This window comes from Balaenoptera borealis (genome assembly GCF_965194805.1).
Source record: "Balaenoptera borealis genome assembly, chromosome: 3".
NCBI lineage: Eukaryota > Metazoa > Chordata > Mammalia > Artiodactyla > Balaenopteridae > Balaenoptera > Balaenoptera borealis.
In genome coordinates, this window is record NC_138866.1 from 89,466,278 (window position 1) to 89,483,002 (window position 16,725).

Below are 16,725 nucleotides of genomic sequence, written 5' to 3' on the forward strand. Positions count from 1 at the left end.
TTATAGTTGAAAACTTCCCTAATATGGGAAAGGAAATAGTTAATCAAGTCCAGGAAGCACAGAGAGTCCCGTACAGGATAAAATCAAGAAGAAACACACCAAGACATATTAATCAAACTATCAAAAATTAAATACAAAGAACAAATACTAAAAGCAGCAAGGAAAAAACAACAGTAACACATAAGGGAATCCCCATAAGGTTAACAGCTGATCTTTCAGCAGAAACTCAAAGCCAGAAGGGAGTGGCAGGAAATAATTAAAGGGATGAAAGAGAGAAAACCTACAACCAAGATTACTCTACCCAGCAAGGATCTCATTCAGATTTGACGGAGAAATTAAAACCTTTACAGACCAGAAAAAGAGAATTCAGCACTGACAAACCAGCTTTACAACAAACGCTAAAGGAACTTCTCTAGGCAGGAAACACAAGAGAAGGAAAAGACCTACAATAATAAACCCAAAAAAATTAAGAAAATGGTAATAGGAACATACATATCGATAATTACCTTAAATGTAAATGGATTAAATGCTCCAACCAAAAGACATACACTGGCTGAATGGATACAAAAACAAGACCCGTACATATGCTATATACAAGAGACCCACTTCAGACCTAGGGACACATACAGACTGAAAGTGAGGGGATGGAAAAAGATATTCTATGCAAATGGAAATGAAAAGAAAGCCAGAGTAGCAATTCTCATATCAGACAAAATAGACTTTAAAACAAAGACTATTACAAGAGACAGAGAAGGACATTATATAATGATTAAGGAATCAATCCAAGAAGAAGACATAACAATTGTAAATATTTATGCACCCAACATAGGAGCACCTCAAAACATAAGGCAAATACTAACAGCCATAAAAGGGGAAATTGACAGTAACACAATCATAGTAGGGGACTTTAACACCCAACTTTCACGAATGGACAGATCATCCAAAATGAAAATAAATAAGGAAACACAAGCTTTAAATGATACATTAAACAAGATGGACTTAATTCATATTTATAGGACATTCCATCAAAAACAACAGAATACACATTCTTCTCAAGTGCTCATGGAACATTCTCCAGGATAGATCATATCTTGGGTCACAAATCAAGCCTTGGTAAATTTAAGAAAATTGAAAATGTATCAAGTATCTTTTCTGACCACAACGCTATGAGACTAGATATCAATTACAGGAAAAAATCTGTAAGGAATACAAACACATGGAGGCTAAACAACACACTACTTAATTACCAAGAGATAACTGAAGAAATCAAAGAGAAAATCAAAAAATACCTAGAAACAAATGACAATGAAAACACAATGACCCAAAACCTATAGGATGCAGCAAAAGCAGTTCTAAGAGGGAAGTTTATAGCTATACAAGCCTACCTTAAGACACAAGAAACATAGCAAAAAACAAGCTAACCTTACACCTAAAGCAATTAGAGAAAGAAGAACAAAAAAACCGCAAAGTTAGTGGAAGGAAAGACATCATAAAGATCAGATCAGAAATAAATGAAAAAGAAATGAAGGAGACAATAGCAAAGATCAATAAAACTAAAAGCTGGTTCTTTGAGAAGATAAATAAAATTGATAAACCATTAGCCAGACTCATCAAGAAAAAAAGGGAGAAGACTCAAATCAATAGAATTAGAAATGAAAAAGGAGAAGTAACAACTGACACTGCAGAAATACAAAAATCATGAGCGATTACTATGAGCAGCTATATGCCAATAAAATGGACAATCTGGAAGAAATGGACAAATTCTTAGAAATGCACAACCTGCCGAGACTGAACCAGGAAGAAATAGAAAATATGAACAGACCAATCACAAGCACTGAAATTGAAACAGTGATTAAAAATCCTCCAACAAACAAAAGCCCAGGACCAGATGGCTTCACAGGCGAATTCTATCAAACATTTAGAGAAGAGCTAACACCTATCCTTCTCAATCTCTTCCAAAATATAGCAGAGGGAGGAACACTCCAAACTCATTCTACGAGGCCACCATCACCCTGATACCAAAACCAGACAAAGATGTCACAAAGAAAGAAAACTACAGGCCAATATCACTGATGAACATACATGCAAAAATTCTCAACAAAATACTAGCACACAGAATCCAACAGCACTTTAAAATGATCATACACCATGATCAAGTGGGGTTTATCCCAGGAATGCAAGGATTCTTCAATATATGCAAATCAGTCAATGTGATACACCATATTAACAAATTGAAGGAGAAAAACCATATGATCATCTCAATAGATGCAGAGAAAGCTTTGGACAAAATACAACACCCATTTATGATAAAAACTCTCCAGAAAGTAGGCATAGAGGGAACTTTCCTCAACATAATAAAGGCCATATATGACAAACCCACAGCCAACATCACCCTCAATGGTGAAAAACTGAAACCATTTCCACTAAGGTCAGGAACAAGACAAGGTTGCCCACTCTCACCACTATTATTCAACATAGTTTTGGAAGTTTTAGCCACAGCAATCAGAGAAGACAAAGAAATAAAAGGAATATAAATTGAAAATGAAGAAGTAAAGCTGTCACTGTTTGCAGATGACATGATACTATATATAGAGAATCCTAAAGATGCGGCCAGAAAACTACTAGAGCTAATCAATGAATTTGGTAAAGTAGCAGGATACAAAATTAATGCACAGAAATCTCTTTCATTCCTAAACACTAATGTTGAAAAATCTGAAAGTGAAATTAAGAAAACACTCCCATTTACCATTGCAACAAAAAGAATAAAATATTTAGGAATAAACCTACCTAAGGAGACAAAAGACCTGTATACAGAAAATTATAAGACACTGATGAAAGACATTAAAGATGATACGAATAGATGGAGAGATATACCATGCTCTTGGATTGGAAGAATCAACATTGTGGAAATGACTCTACTACCTAAAGCAATCTACAGATTCAATGCAATCCCTATCAAACCAGCACTGGCATTTTTCATGAAACTAGAACAAAAAATTTCACAATTTGTATGGAAACACAAGAGACCCTGAATAGCCAAAGCAATCTTGAGAAAGAAAACGGAGCTGAAGGAATCAGGCTCCCTGACTTCAGACTATACTACAAAGCTACAGTAATCAAGACAGTATGGTACTGGCACAAAAACAGAAATATAGATCAATGGAACAGGATAGAAAGCCCAGAGACAAACCCACGCACATATGGTCACCTTACCTTTGATAAAGGAGGCAAGAATATACAGTGGAGAAAAGACAGCCTCTTCAATAATTGGTGCTGGGAAAACTGGATAGCTACATGTAAAAGAATGAAATTAGAACACTCCCTAACACCATACACAAAAATAAACTCAAAATGGATTAAAGACCTAAATGTAAGGCCAGACACCATCAAACTCTTAGAGGAAAACATAGGCAGAACACTCTATGACATAAATCACAGCAAGATCCTGTTTGACCCACCTCGTAGAGAAATGGAAATAAAAACAAAAATAAACAAATGGGACCTAATGAAACTTAAAAGCTTTTGCACAGCAAAGGAAACCATAAACAAGACCAAAAGACAACCCTCAGAATGGGAGAAAATATTTCCAAACGAATCAACTGACAAAGGATTAATCTCCAAAACATACAAGCAACTCATGCAGCTCAATATCAAGAATACAAACAACCCAATCCAAAAATGGGCAGAAGACCTAAATAGACATTTCTCCAAAGAAGATATACAGTTTGCCAACAAACACATGAAAGAATGCTCAATATCATTAATCATTAGAGAAATGCAAATCAAAACTACAATGAGATATCATCTCACACCAGTCAGAATGGCCATCATCAAAAAATCTAGAAACAATAAATGCTGGAGAGGGTGTGGAGAAAAGGGAACCCTCTTGCACTGTTGGTGGGAATGTAAATTAACACAGCCACTATGGGGAACAGTATGGAGTTCCTTAAAAAACTAAAAATAGAACTACCATACGACCCAGTAATCCCACTACTGGGCATATACCCTGAGAAAAGCATAATTCAAAAAGAGTCATGTACCACAATGTTCATTGCAGCTCTATTTACAATAGCCAGGACATGGAAGCAACCTAAGTGTCCATCGACAGATGAATGGATAAAGAAGATGTGGCACATATATACAATGGAATACTACTCAGCCATAAAAAGGAACGAAACTGAGTTATTTGTAGTGAGGTGGATGGACCTAGGAACTGTCATACAGAGTGAAGTAAGTCAGAAAGAGAAAAACAAATACCGTATGCTAACACGTATATATGGAATCTAAAAAAAAAATTTTTTTTTAATTAAAAAAAGAAAATGGTCAGAAGAACCTAGGGGCAAGATGGGAGTAAAGATGCAGACCTACTAGAGAATGGACTTGAGGATACGGGTAGGGGGAAGTGTAAGCTGGGACAAAGTGAGAGAGTGGCATGGACATATATACACTATCAAATGTAAAATAGATAGCTAGTGGGAAGCAGCCGCATAGCACAGGGAGAGCAGCTGGGTGATTTGCAACCACCTAGAGGGGTGGGATAGGGAGGGTTGGAGGGAGGGAGGTGCAAGAGGGAAGAGATATGGGGACATATGTATATGTATAACGGATTCACTTTGTTATAAAGCAGAAAGTGACACACCATTGTAAAGCAATTATACTCTAATAAAGATGTTAATACAAACAAACAAACAAAAAAAACAGATACACACACACAAAAAAATGTATTTTAAGGAAGAAAAAAAATTAATGGTTTTATATATATATATATATATATATATAAAAGCAATGATCAACCTCCTTAAGTATCAGGTAAATGTGAATTAAAATCACAATGATGCTCAATATATTGGCAATAAATAAACAAACGTGGATAAGGATACTCACTACTCAAGTTGTAGAACAATATGAACTCTCATTCACTATTTATAATAATAGAAATTGATGTAATATCTTTAGAAAATTATTTGGAATTACCTTATAAATATGAAGATGAGTTTAATCTTCATTTAAAAATTCCATACCTATGTACATTCCTTGGACAAATATGTTTATGTGCTACAGGAAGTATGTTCATATCTGCACTATTCTTAATAGCTAAAAGGGGAAATAATCCAATGCCTATCAATTGTATAATAGGTGCATTGCTGTGCATTCATACAAAGAAATACAATGCAGCAATAAAAAAGAATGATCCACAGATGCACATGTCATCATGGGTGATTCTCAGAGGTATAACAAAGCATAAAAAATATAAGCCACAGAAGAGTATGTCCTATATATTCACTCATACAAAGTGAAAGAAACAGACAAAATTTCAAAAATATTGTCTTGAAACATGACGTGTATGGTATACCAATGAAGAAAAGCAATGGGAGGATGGAGAGGGATCTGTTCATGGAGGAGCCACATGGAACTTCCGTACTAGTCACTTTCTTGTCTTTCTCACGCTGATGTTTGATAAACAGTGTTAACTTTATTATATTTTAAATTATTCATCTACTTTACACTTTATGTCCCCCTTTACATCTTGGATATATCACTAAATAAAAACAAATATGAAACGACAACCTTTAAAGTTTCTGTGGAGATTCCCACTTGAAGATAATGATAAAACACTTGACAATCTCTACTTCTCTTTTTGGAATTTTCCAAGGGTAATAAGAAGAATTTTTTTTTTAATTACAATTACACACTCCATTAGCTATGTGTAAGGGATATAGATAAAAAACTCAAAGCCTCATAGAGGAGGAAGTTCTGCCACACGCAATAGAAATAGGCAGACATGTTCTTGGGAGAACGAGAAGAGCAAACACTGAAGCTAATGATAACAGTCAAATCAGCAAACTATACTTCTCACAGCTGAAAGGCACATCCTAAGGCATAAACCATAAAATCTCTCTTTGTAAGAGCAGAAAAAGGGCACATATGCTGCAATCTGAAATTTTCCTGGATGATTAAACTCTGAGAAACACAGAAAATAGGGCTAAGTAAAAGTCAGATAGACTAGCCATGTTTTCATGAAGTTGTCTGCCTCAGTGGCTTCAAGGGAGAAGGAAGCCATTGCATTGAGAAATATCCCCAAACCACCCATAACCTTTAGGTGGCAAGAAGTAAAGACCAAATAATCTCACACACAAAACCCTGGGAAATAAAGGAAATTCCAGTAAGCTACCCTTCCTTTGAACAAACATTTAGGAAATACCTGATATAAGGGAAAAAACACTCACCTGTGATTTAAATGATTAATCAAAAAGGAAATAGAAAATCTGCACAACTGTACTACAAGAAAAGGAGGAAAGTCTAGAAGAAGATGAAAACTGTGGCCAAATATCACCCTGAGTTAAAAAAAAAAAAAAAATCAACCAAACCAATGCTTCTCTGAAACAAAGCACAAGCTCACGAAGTGCGTAAATTCAGGGAAGTGACTGCCAACAGCAAGCAGAGCTTAACAGTGAATATTCAATGTTCAGGATAGAAGTATAAGGCAAATACAAAATAAAACCATTACAGAAATTAAGGTAAATCTGAAAGGACTGCAAGAAGAAAGAGACAATTTAAAAACATTAATTATCATAAATTAGAGAAATTTTGAAAAATAATGTAAACAAAATAGAACAATAACATAAAATAAAGGCTTAAAATAATTAAATGGAAAATACTGGATATAGAATAGAGAAAAAAGATGATACATTTATAAAACCAAGTACCCAAATTTGTAAAAGAATCCAAGATAATAATTTCATTGTTATATAACAAACTGCCCCAAAATATAGTGGTTTGAAACAGGAACTATTTTATTTGCTTAGATTCCTGAGAGAGGAGGGACTGTTCTTAACAGTTCTTTAGCTCTCTGTCCTGTCAACTGCAGTTGGCTAGTGTCTTAGCTGAATTAGAAGTTCCAAATACATTTGATTCCTATTCTTGGCCTATCTTTCTACATGGCTAATTCAGGCTTCATCCCAAGGTAGTCTGACCTATTTCTGGTGGCTGACTTAGAAATGACTTTCACCATTTCTAAGATGGGTAAAAGCAGAAGTTGTACAGCATCAGTCCCATCACATTCTGTTAGTCAAAAACAGACACAGAGCCAGCCCAGATTTAAAGGGAAAGATGATACTCCCATCACTCAGTTTTGGTGAGATGTGGCAAAGGATCTATAGCCATCTTTAATCTACTACTCTACAAGAATATAATTTAAGAAAACAATATTAAAAAAATAATGTCATATAATATGTTGAAAGTACATCCTGTGTTCCAGGAAAAACTGAACCTGAATAACTGCCGCCAAAATATAGGCTTATAATTTTCACAGATTCCAAATTATACAAATAGCTAACACTTACTAAAAATGTTACTCAGTAGCTATATGCCAGACATAAAGTTGCCAGATTTAGCAATAAAAATGTCTTGGGACATACACTAAATGTCTTGGGACATACTTCCACTAAAAAAAAAAAAACTGTTGTTTATCTGAAGTTCAAAGTTTAACTAGACATTTTTTATTTTATCTGGCAACCTTTCTAAGCAGTAATTTAAGAAAAGTACTGGAGGTGGAACTCCAGCCAACCAAAAGATAATCGTAAAACTAGGGTAAAACATCTGGCAGTAAGCATTAAATGTATTTAATAGAATGGCAAGATAATAAAATATAGTGATTAGTTTATTAAAACAGTATGTAAACATATGCCCTGACTATGCAGAAAACACAACTAACAAACATTTGGGGGGGAAGCTGTGTGAAAAGTGAGTGGTAGCATAAATGTGTAGAGTTCTTCATTTTCTATACCAGGAATCAGAGTTTATAAGTTACAGGTGACTATTCAAGTAACAGAACTGTAAGCATAGTTAATAGCACTATGATAGACACTGAGAAAAAAATCATAATTAGCTAAAATCTCGCATTGGGATAGAGTGAGGGAAAGAAGAGAAAAGGAATTACGCTAATTTTATCATTGCTTATAATAGGCATATCAGTCAAGGGGCCCAGCACGAAAGAGATGGTATACTGAAAATAGGAAAGTTTGAGGTAGGTTTATTTGCAAAGGAATAATTTACAAAGTGTGGGTTTAATGAAATAACAAGGAATAGAGTAAGAACCAGGGTTCCTATCCCTAGCCCAGAAAGAATGAGGGAAGCAGTACAGAGTATTATTTAGAATCAGTCACCATAAAAGGGACAGTGATGGTAGGTCAAGGGACACAGCCATTCTCTCCTCCATCCTATTTCTTGCCAGGGTTCATCATTGGCTGAGCTCAACCAGAAGACAGAGGGCATGGAATTTACTGATATAATCCATAGGGTCAGACTCTGGACGAAAGAGCAAGTAAAAATATGGAAAGTGGATCTGGAGGGGCAAGCAAGGTATGTGGTATCATAGATAATAAATATTGCTGAAGAAATAGACCCTATAGGGGATTATATGACATTATAGTTACAAAAAAAAACCACTATGGCAAAAATAAATATATCAAAGGAAATATATGTTAAAAAACAAAACAGAGAAAGAGCCAAATCAGATTTTTACAAGCTATGAACAGCTATCTGAAAATAATTTAAGATAACTTAAACACATATGCTATGTCAGTAAATGAAAATGGCTTATATTCACTTAGTAAAAGAAAAAGGTATTCGCATTACCTTACAAATAAAAAATACTGTTTACATCATTTTTTAAGACACAATCTAAAGCAAAGTGATTTGGGAAAGTAAATAAAAGGATTTGCAAAGAAATGTTAGTAAAATGCAAACAAAAAAGAACAGTGGGTATGCCCTTCATATCAGATAAAGATACATTCATTTGAAAACCATTAAGTAATCATAGAAAGGCACTTGCAACAATTTAAGGGTAAATTTATGATGAAGAAGTAGCAGACATGGTTACCAAATAACAGAGCATCAACAGTCATAAAGTATAAGATTATAGGTGATAAGTGATTAAAAATAAGTGATAAGCAAAAAATAAATAAGCAAAATATTTTAATTCATTAATGTCAGTCTATAACAGAGAAAATGGATATTAAAAAAAAAACTATGAAAACAGATGACCTAAATGCACAATAATTTGTATGTCTATATAAAATGAGTTGGGAAGTGTTCACACCATTCCTATTTTCTGAGATGGTCTATTACTGGTATTTTTCATCCTTAAATATTTGATAGAATTTATAAGTATAGTTATGTGGCCTTGGAGAAATATTTATATCTATCAAAACTTACTCTAAGGAAACAGAAAGTCAGAAAAGACAATCACAAAAAAGAAAAATGTGTCAAACAGTTACTCCCCAAAAGCATGAGGATAAGACAGTTTTAAGAAGAGATCTACAACATCTTTCAAGACCAGACAAGTTAATGCTATTTAAGTTTCCAAAGCACAGAAAGAGAAAGCGTCCAGACTCTTTATGTGAAGTGAGGATAATTTAAAAACAACAGCAATAGCAACAAATATTGCAAGACAAAATAATGTAGACAAATACCACATGACAAATGGTAATAAATTCTAAGTAAATTATTAACAAACAGAAACCAGCATAATAAAAAAACAAAAACAAAAAACAAATACAAAACCAAGTGGGACTTTTTTTCTAGAAGTACAAAAATGGTTAGAAAGAAAAAGGAAATCTACTTACATAATTAAACGTATTAATAGTTCAAACAGGAAAATTCCCATAGATCATTAACAGAAATCAGTAATATTAATCACCCACTCTTGATTTCAAAAATCTTAATAAAACAGGATGATTTTTATTAACATGATTATTAATAATCATGAATCCATGATTATTAACATGGATTATGTTAACTCCAAAGACAGCATACGCATAATGGGGAAACACTGAAAACATTCCCCAAAAATTCAGAAACAAGGTAAGATGTCCATTGTCACTACTATCACTTAGCATTGTTCTTAGAGTACTATCATTGCAATTACAAAGCCAGGAAAAGAGAATGGTATGGAATTGCCTTTACTTTCAGTCACCAAAATTTTATATCGAAAAAGGGGAACTATAACTGAAAATCGATAACAAAAATAATTCCATAATATGAGTAGATACTAACTTAATGCACAGAAATCTATAACAGTCATGTATTAAGACATCAACAGTTTAAAAGATATAATAAAATAAATGTCCATTTTCAATAGATAAAAAATGTTGAAATATATTAGGAATAAATGCATTAAGAAATATATAAGACCTATGTGGATTAAGCTTGAAATTTTTCCTGAGAGACTGAAGGTAAGACTAATGGAAACTCACAACATTGTTTTTTCAATGGGAAGGTTCAACATCATAAAAATAAAAACTTTACATAAGATAATCTTTAAATTTGACACAATCACAATTAAAATGCCAAAAGCATATGCAAGGTGATGCCAAGGTCATATGGAAACAAACAAGAATAGTCGAGAACACGAGAAAAGGAAGAATATTGAGAAATAATTAGCTCAAACAGATATATAAACATTACAAATATTAAGTAATAATGTTGGTTTTATTCTTATAAAATAGAGATGCATGAAAGGAATGGAATGAAAAATTGTAGAAACCGATACAAAAACAGACAGAAATATGATAAAGTAGGTATCTACATTAAAAGAAGAAAGTTGGATTATTTAATATACTATGTTAAAAATCTACATGGAAACAATAATTTTATCCAGATTAAATTCCAAATAAAGCAAACATTTACACATAAACATATAAATAAGAATTAAATAAATAAAACCATAGTAGTATTTGAAGAAACCATAAGAAAATTACAAAACTATGTATGTATGTATTTGATTGTACATGCATGATATATTTTTGGAAAAATATTTAAGAGACAGAAATATCGTTTGCCTGTAGTAGGGAGAATTACTTGGCTGGGATCAAAGATGAACTGAAGACTGTTTGCTAAATACTTTTACATAATGTTTGGATTTTCCACCATGTGTATGTATTACCTATTCAAAATCAAATATACACAATTTAGAATAATAAAAAAATAAAATGCACAAAGTGAGTAACAGTAATTCTTAATCCAAGAAATAATCCAAAGCATTAACATAAATATTTCATGCATATTATGGGCGGTGTTCCAACCCCTAAAATTATTGTCCCTATCTGCTTCCTCTGACAGATTTTAGTCTAAGAGTCCTGGTTTATAATGCCCTATTCAGTCCCTAAATTTTAAGGATATCTTCTGATTTTATTGAAAGATTAAAAAATAGTTTACAAGTGATTTTTTAAATTTTCTCTGAATTACTGCAATTAAAAGTAAAAAAAAAAAACACAGAGAGAAAAATTAATACATTTCATGGGTTATATTAAACTTTCCATGAGCATAGAGATTTTGGTGTTGAGAATTTTATTTCAGGAACTTAGGTCTGGATGAGAACCAAGTACCCACTGGCAGATGTATCTGATGATCTCGGCTGAGGTCCTATTAGAATGATCTGAGACTCCTTTGTGGATGGTTGCCTCTGATACAAAGCAGTCTTAAGTCAGGATAGATTTATGTGCATTGGCAGAGCCAAGTAACAAATGAAACATGTTCTCACAGTATGTCTGGCCTGAGCCTGTGTTATTAAATCCTGACTTTGATGAATCCCAGACCTTCAAGGAAGAGAAAATAAAGTCCAAAGACAGTTGCTTAATAAGAAATTACTGAATCAGCCTGGCCTAAGATGTTGTAGCAAGAGGAGCAACATTTAGTAAGTATGCAGAGAAACAGACAGAGGGAACAAACTAGAAAATAAAGGTTATACTTTTCCAACTTCCCCTCAATTTTGCTTTCATCACATTTTGGATATTATAGATATGTAGAATAATTTATCATTGAAATTGTATCTTTTATTAAATTCAGAGATGTTGCTATTAATAATTATATAAGTACAACAAGTATAATCTAGGACTGCTCTGGGCAAATCAACTTATTTAGTTCCCCAAAGTATGGCACTTATTCCAAAGCATTACAAGATTTTGTTTATGTACCTGTCTCCTCACTAGTATGTGGATTCCTTGAAGAGAAAGACAGTGTGTGTTATTCATCCTTATATCATCATTGGCTCATGCAATGTGTGGTACATGGCCAACATTGAATATTTTGTTGAGAGAGGGAAAAAATGAATGAATTAATTTGTGAATCGATGGATAAACACCAGGGACACCCCATCTTACTAATATGTTTCCCCAGTGTATTTTCCAATGATGTGATATAAAATTATTAGGTCAAACTATATAATTTTATTGTACACATATTATAAAGGTATATATTTTTCAAAAAGATGGCTTTGTGGTAATTCAAAGGGTTGAGACTGGAGTTTGGAATGTTCAGATCTAGAAAACATATTCAATATGAAGTACTACTTAGTACTTTTAAGTATTCTTAGAAGCTTAGGTTTAGCCATGGGTGCTGATGAGCTTTATGTATACTGGTACAGTAATCTTAACTGAGCCCAGTAAAATGTTGATCAAGAGAAATGTTTGAACATAGAGTGGTAAAATTAGCTGGAAAATATTTATGTCAACATCTAATAAAAATTATTCACAAGCCTAACAGTTTGTTCTTCATACTTCCCTTAATAAAGGTATTCATAGAGACTTAGTTGTTACAGAACTAAAGATCATTGTTCAGAACAACCGTTTTAATTGCACATAATTGTAGACAGAAAACTAGGCTGAATGCATATTGACACAAGACAATGCCTAAATTTAAAGTATTATTTGGTTATTATCTCCACTTAAAATTAGAAACTGTGATGCCAATATCAGATAAGGACAGTGTAAGAGAGAATCCATAAATTCTAAATGAAATATTTCAGAACCTAAATGCACAACACATATAGGCTATACATTGAGATCAGTCTAGGAATTTGGTGATGGCATAATATTAAGAATTTATTAGAAGTGACAGCAATGAAAATGGTGGAGCAAGAACCTCAAAAAATTTCTCTACTTCACAAAAACAATAAAGGCATTGGCAAAAAAAAAAAAATTAGAATAAACTTCGGCATTCTCCAAATTAACCAAAGACTTACAGAAAATCAGGGAGCATTTATTCAAGAAAAACAGCTGACTCTCTGTAAGCAAGTTTACAGTATTTAATTTGCCCTATTCCCATCTTCCCTACCCCTTATGCTTTGTAGTATCTTTGAAAACCAACAGCCTGCAGTCACAGTAAAAATTAATAGCTTAGTAATCACTAGAGGGGGCCAGAAAAGGTTTGGAGCTCTTTCAAAGCCCCATTCACAGAGAATTTTTATTATTTGACTGGTCTGGTATTTCCTTGGAATATCTCACTTGCAAGGCTTTCTTTACTTAAAATGACCTAGAGATTGCACACAATAGGCTCACCAAAAAGCTTAAAAGAAAAAAGCATAAGATGTTAATAGGGGATTTGGCAAAGCTCTGATGTATTTCTGATAATCTAGAATGCCATGCATGTAGGGCTTTATGCATTCCCAGGGCTATGAACTAGTTCAGGAAAGATGTGAAAAGACCCCACACTCTCACTACTAGCTATCCTTGATCATCTGCACAAGCAGGAAGTGCAGGCTAAGGCAGAGTTTTAAACTCCCTGGCTGAGTGTTAAAGGAATTCACTAATACACACATAGAGCCCCTTGACAAACATTGGCAGAATTCTTGGTTCCAGGTATCTAAGAAATCTCTATGCAATCATTATCTGACCACTAAGCTAACTGAGCAGAAGCCTTAGTAACCACACATGACAAAGAATACAAACTTTACAGAATTAGTTCAGAAAAGTCACTAAACAAACAAACTACAACAAAAAGCAAAACCAATAACCCTGGTAAGAAAAATAATGTGATTTTCAGTTTCCTGTTTTCAATAAAAAGAAAAAAAAATAAAACTATGTGGCATGGAAAGAAACAAGAAAATATGGCCTATGTGCAGGAAAAAAAAGCCAAAACCTGTCCCTGAGGAAGCCCAGAAATTGGAATTATTTGACAAAGGCTTTAAATGAGCTTTTCAAAATATGTTCAAAAAACTAGAGACCATATCTTAAGAAACAGAGGAACATATGAGAATAATGCATCACCAAATAGAGGATATCAATAAATAGATGAAACAGAAATGACAGAAATGAAAATTTCACTAGAGGAGCTCAACAACAGACTTCAGCTGGTACAGGAAAGGATCAGTTAACTGGGAGAAAGCTTAATTTATTATCCAGTCAAAGGAACAAAAGAAAAAATAGTAAACAAAATCAACAGAGCTTCAGAGACTCATAGAACACCATCAAGCATACCAAGCTTTAGAAGGAGAGAGAGGAAGAGGACAAATGAATATTGAAGAAATAATTAATGAATATGACTAAAGTTTGATGTAAACATTAATCTGCATTGAGACAAAAGTCTCAATGAACTCAAAGTAGGATAAACTCAAAGAAACCCAAACCTAGACACATCATGACTAAGCAGTTTATAGTCAACTAGTGAGAATGTTGCAAATAGGTAGAGAAGCAATTCATCATATGCAACTGATCCTAAATAAGATTATAAGCTAATTTCTCATCAGAACCCATGAAGGTCAGAAGGCAATGGGAAAATAAAGTCAAAAGACTGAAAGAAAAAGACTGTTGACCACAAATTCTACATCAGGCAAAACTGTCCTTTAAAGATAAAGGAGAAATCAAAACATTCCCAGAAAAACAAAAACTGAGAGAGTTCATTAGTAGCATACCTGCTCTACCATAAATACTAAAGGGTGTCCTTCAGGCTGAAATAAAGGTCACTAGATAATAAGAAGAAATAAAGAGCACCAGTAAAGGTAACTATATAGGTAAATTTTTTAAAAAGTATAAATGTATTTTTGTTTGTAACTCTTTTCTCCTACCTAATTTAAAAGACTACTGCATAAAGCAATAATTATAAATTGGTGTTGGTAAGATACAATGGATAAAAATTTAGTTTATATGACAATAATAGCACAAAGGAGTTGGGAGGGAATGGAGCTCATAGAGCAAAGGTGTAAAGAAAACCTACACAACTCCTCCTGTGTATTTCTTCTTATTCTCACACTACTATCACACTCACAACACTTCTAACACCAGGCATGTGGGGGTTTTATCCACACCAAGCAATTTTGCAACACCAGTTGTGTGCCCTACAATTTAACTCAATTCTGATGTTACCTACTTAGGGATAGCATCAGATCCCATAGGGTAAGGGCTCAGTTCCACAAGACTATCTTACCCCTTCAGATGCCAATTCCAAGGCCTGTTTGTCACCTATGCTTCTGAAAATCAGCTATAAATCAGAGGATCCCACGACTCCCTTGTCAGGTTCCATTAATTTATTAGCATGGCTCAAGGAACCAGGAAAACTACTTACTGTTTTATCAGTTTAATATAAAGGGAGATATTAAAGGATACAGATGAACCTCCAGATGAAAGACATGTGTAGAGCAAAATATGTGGGAAGAGACAGAGTTTCTATGCCTTACGTGGGTATGCCATTTTCCCACCACCTCCATGTTCACCACCCTGGAAGCTCTCTGAACCCCATACATTTTGGGATTTTTATGGAGGCTTCATCATGAAGGCATGATCAATCATTAACTCCATTTCCAGCCCCTCTCCTCTCTCTGGAGAATGGGTTGAGGGACTAAAAATCCCAAGCTTCTAAGCATGGCTTTGTCCTTGTGGTGATGAGCCCTATACAGGAGCCATCCAGGAGCCCACCCAGAGTTGCCTTTTGCCATCAGAACAAAAGACATTCCTATCAACCAGGAAATTCCAAGGAATTTAGGAGCTCAGTGTCAAGAACCAGGGTCAAAGAGCAAATATTAGAAGAAAAGATGCTCCTAGTGTTCTTATTGCTTAGGAAATTACAAGGGTTTTAGAAGCTCTGTGTCAGGAACTAGGGGTAGAGACCAATATATAAATTTTCTGTTATTTCACAAAAGGTTTTGTATATTATTAAATTTGAGTGGCTATCAATCTGACAGATTACTATACATCAAAATATTATTTGTAAATTCCAAATTGCAAAAAAAGAAAATGTAGTTTTTCTTCAGTTTTGTTAAACAACTCAAAAATAATGAAAAAAAATGACAAGGGAATAAAAATGGTACACCAGAAATGTCTATTTAACACAAAAGAAAGTAGTAATGAAGGAATAGAAGAAAAATGTGTAAGACATTAAAAAATAGGAAAATGACAGATATAAATCCTATCTTATCAGTAATTACATGAAATATAAATGGATTAATCCTCCCAATAAAGGATGAACAATGGCACAATGGATTTTAAAAAAATACAAGTTTACTTTCAACATAAATTGAAAGAAAAAGTTTGAAACTAAAAGGATGAAAAAAGATATATCATGCAAACAGTAACCAAGAGAGAGTTGGAGTGGCTAAACCAATATCAGATAAAATTGACTTTAGGACAAAAATTTTTACTAAAATATTATTACAACAAATTGTTAATTTATAATAATAATAAGGGTAAATTCATCAAGAAGACAGAACAATTATAAACAAATATGCACCTAAAATAGAGCCCAGAGAATACATAAAACATTAACTCACAGAATTAAAGGAAAAATAGAAAAAACAACTGGGATAGGTGAACAAGTCAATGATCCACTCTCAATAATGGATAGAACAACTACAAAGAAGCTCCAAAAGGAAAAACGAACACATGACCAACACTATAAACCAACTAAATCAAGCAGGTATGTATAGAACACTCCACATAAGAGCAGAAAACAAAT